The following is a 4,170-nucleotide window of genomic DNA, read 5'->3' as shown; positions in this document are numbered from 1 at the left end:
GGCGGGGAGGAGGCAGAAATCCTCAATAAATAAATAAATTAAAAAAAAAGAGCATTTCCCATATAGGCAAGGTGTTCACAAAACAACTAGAAGATGTTGGAAGACTGAACCAAATAAGACTGTATCTCTTCTTCCTATATCTGCTCACACACCCAGACTAGCTTCATCTGATATTGTGTAGGAACCAGAAATTACAGGTATTCAAAATCAACTTTCTATACTGCATTGATCAAAACTAGAATACTCTCAACTAGGGTTTACAAAATGGCTTCTATCTACAAGATTCAGTATGATGGAGAAGGGAGAGTATTAAAAAATACCCTAGGTCCAGGCTGGAGAGATGGTCCAGCAGGTAAGAACACTTGCTGCACTTATAAAGAAGACATGAGTTTAGTTCCCAGCACCCACACTGGAACTCCAGTTCCAGGGCACCCAATGCTCTCTGCTGGCCTTTCCAGATAACCACACACAATATTTACATACATATTCACAGATATACAAACATATAAAAATTAAACAACAAAATACCCTAAGTTTTTCTAAAGAAACACTGAAAAAAGTAGAGAGCAAGCCAGGTGGTGACGCACACCTTTAATCCCAGCACTCAGGAGGCAGAGGCAGGTGGATCTCTGTGAGTTCGAGGCCAGCCTGGTCTACAGAGTGAGTTCCAGGACAGTCAAGGCCGTTGCACAGAGAAACCCTGTCTTGAAAAACCAAAAAAGAAAAAGAAAAAAAGATAAAAACAAACTTTTTTCAGTTATTCCAGTACTATAAAATTTCAAAGATGGCTGGAGTCCTACAGTCAGTTGCTAAGGTATATTGCAGTAGATTAAATGAAGGATAGAGTTTTTTGTTTGATAAAAGGAGTGCTTTGTATAATCACTGATAACCAGAAATCTGTCTGTCTCCCTGAAAATCTCGATCAAGTTCAGGCAATTAAATGGGCCTGCAGCAGTGCTGACAGCTGACACCCAGACTATGATCTTGACTGCTATTTCTCACTGGAGAACCAAGACTGGTAGAGCAAGGCACGGCATGTCTACATAAGAGACCAAGATATCTTGTTTCAATGAAATGCCCCATAAGCTAAGGGATGGTACCAAAAGTACATAGGAACAGACATGAAGGAACTTCCTTTGGTCAAACATGCAATCATTTGAACACTGAAGAAATAGTAACATGCTTTTTATTAAATCACATTTAATTAGAAATTTACCTGTACTTAAAAATAAAACTATTAACAATTGTTGCACCGGACAACACTGGAAACAACTAAGGCATCAATTCTTTAATTTGAAAATTGTTAATAAAGGAAAGAATTAAATTTCTAAAATTTCGCTCCCACAACAGCCTTTCAGACTAAATTAATAGCCTTAATTGATAAGGAAAAGTTACTAACAGAAGAATTTTAGTTACATGAAAAAAAATGAGGGAACTGAAAACCAGCACTTAGCAACTTTTGTGGAATTATTGATTAAGGTAACGATTATCAATGAACAATAGGAACTTTGCAGTGAAAAGTCTAGGTAAACTCTCAAGTTACTGACTAAGCACGTTTAACACTGAATGGACAACTCGAGACAGAGAGTGCCTGCTGAGAAGCAACACATTGTATTACTACAGCCTAATTATTTTATATATAAATATATATATATATTATTTAAAAACAAAACTTAAATATAATCAAGCCTCTAGAGTAAATTTCTATTTACAGAAAACACAGGGAACTGCAAGGACATGGTAAATGACCTACAAGAAAACAAGCAGATAAATTCGGAATGACCCACTTCTGCGAACACACAAAAGTAGGAAAGGGAGACTGCTTTATATTGAGTCAAAATTAAGATCAAATGTGATAAAAAGACCTGTTTTCAACCAGATTTTTTTTTATTTTGCATGACATTCCATCGTTTATTTCACTTTTTTCTTTTTTTTATTGATATCTGTTGAGCTGTACATTTTTCTCTGCTCCCTTCTATGCCTCTCCCCTCCCCCTTTCAATCCTCCCCCCAAGGTCCCCATGCTCCCAATGACAAGACTCAGGAGGTCTTGTCTTTTTCTACTTTCTACTTCCCATGTAGATTAGATCTATGTAAGTCTCTCTTAGTGTCCGCACTGTTGTCTAAGTTCTCTGGGATTGTGGTTTGTAGGCTGGCTTTTTTTGCTTTATGTTTAAAAACCATCTATGAGTGAGTACATGTGATAATTGTCTTTCTGTGTCTGGGTTACCTCACTCAAAATAATGTTTTCTAGCTCCATCCATTTTCCTGCCAAATTCAAACTGTCGGTTTTTTCTTCTGTTGTGTAGTACCCATTGTGTACCACATTTTCCTTATCCATTCTTCGGTTGAGGGGCATTTAGGTTGTTTCCAGGTTCTGGCTATGACAAACAATGCTGCTATGAACATAGTTGAGCACATGTCCTTGTGACACGACTGAGCATCCTTTGGATATGTACGCAAAAGTGGTATTACTGGGTCTTGAGGAAGTTTGTTTCCTAATTTTCTGAGAAATCACCACACCGACATCCAAAGGGGTTGTACCAGCTTGCATTCCCACCAGCAATGCAGAAGTGTTCCCTTTTCCCCACAACCTCTCCAGCATAAATTGTCATCAGTGTTTTTTTTTTGTATTTATTTATTTATTATGTATACAATATTCTTTCTGCGTGTATGCCTGAAGGCCAGAAGAGGGCACCAGACCTCATTTCAGATGGTTGTGAGCCACCATGTGGTTGCTGGGAATTGAACTCAGGACCTTTGGAAGAGCAGGCAATGCTCTTAACCCCTGAGCCATCTCTCCAGCCCCTGTCATCAGTGTTTTTGATCTTGGCCATTCTTACAGGTGTAAGATAGAATCTCAGAGTTGTTTTGATTTGCAGTTCTCTGATGACTAAGGATGCTGAACATTTCCTTAAGTGTCTTTCAGCCATTTTAGATTCTTCTGTTGAGAGTTCTCTGTTTAGGTCTGTATTCCATTTTTTTATTGGATTATTTGATCTTTTGGTGTCCAATTTCTTGAGTTCTTTGTATATTTTGGAGCTCAGACCTCTGTCCGATGTGGAGTTAGTGAAGATCTTTTCTCATTCTGTAGGCTGTCGTTTTGTCTTGTTGACCGTGTCCTTTGCTTTACAGAAGCTTCTCAGTTTCAGGGGGTCCCATTTATTAATTGTTTTAATGTCTGTGCTGATGGGGTTATGTTTAGGAAGTGGTTCCCTGTGCCAATGCGTTTAAGTGTACTTCCCACTTTCTATTCTATAAGGTTCAGTGTGGCTGGCTTTATGTTGAGGTCTTTGATCCATTTTGACTTGAGTTTTGTGCATGGTGATAGATATGGGTCTATTTTCATTCTTCTACATGTTGATATCCAGTTTATGCCAGCACCACTTGTTAAATATGCTTTCTTTTTTCCATTTGATATTTTTTGCTTCTTTATCAAAGATCAGGTGTTCGAAGATGTGTGGATTGATATCCGGGTCTTCTGTTTGGTTCCATTGGTCCTCCTGTCTGTTCTTATGCCAATACCAGGCTGTTTTCAGTACTGTAGCTCTGTAATAGAGTTTGAAGCCAGGGATTGTGATGCCTCCAGACGATCCTGGATTTTTTGCTTTTCCAAATGAAGTTCAGTACCGTTCATTCGAAGTCTTTGAAGAATTTTGCTGGGATTTTGTTGGGCTTTCAACCAGATTTTTAACAAACCAACTATAAAAAATTTATTTATTAATTATACAGTGTTCAGTCTGCATGCCAGAAAAGGGAACCAGATCAAATTACAGATGGTTGTGAGCCACCATACAGTTGCTGGAAATTGAACTCAGGACCTCTGAAAGAGCAGTTTGTGCTCTTAACCTTTGAGCCATCTCTCTGGCCCAGCCTACAGCACTTGGTATTCCCAGGTGGTCTTCCATCCAAGTACTAACCAGGCCCGACTGCTTAGCTTCCGAGATCAGACGAGATTGGGCACATTCAGGGTCGTATGGCCGTAGACAAAATTTATTTTGATAATTGAAAAATTCTAACTATGGAGTTAATTAATAGTAAGAAATGGTACCCTTTTTATTTTTTAATAATTTATTTTATTTAATTTTACGTACATTGGTATTTTGCCTGCATGTATCTCTATGTGAGAGTGTAAGACCTTGGAGTTACAGACAGCTGTTAGCTTCCATGT

At 38.3% G+C, this 4,170-nt stretch overlaps 1 protein-coding gene and 1 pseudogene across 2 annotated transcripts in view; both read right to left on the bottom strand.

The window, feature by feature from the left end:
• Snx27 (sorting nexin family member 27) overlaps window positions 1–4,170 on the bottom strand; it is a 93,129-nt gene that overhangs the window by 19,833 nt on the left and 69,126 nt on the right. The window lies entirely within an intron of this gene.
• Window positions 3,871–3,987, bottom strand: LOC113457252 (annotated as a pseudogene).

The sequence above is a fragment of the Microtus ochrogaster genome, chromosome 21 (genome assembly GCF_000317375.1).
Source record: "Microtus ochrogaster isolate Prairie Vole_2 chromosome 21, MicOch1.0, whole genome shotgun sequence".
Lineage (NCBI taxonomy): Eukaryota > Metazoa > Chordata > Mammalia > Rodentia > Cricetidae > Microtus > Microtus ochrogaster.
The sequence above is the reverse complement of the archived record's forward strand: the minus strand, read 5'-3'. Positions and strand labels throughout refer to the sequence as shown.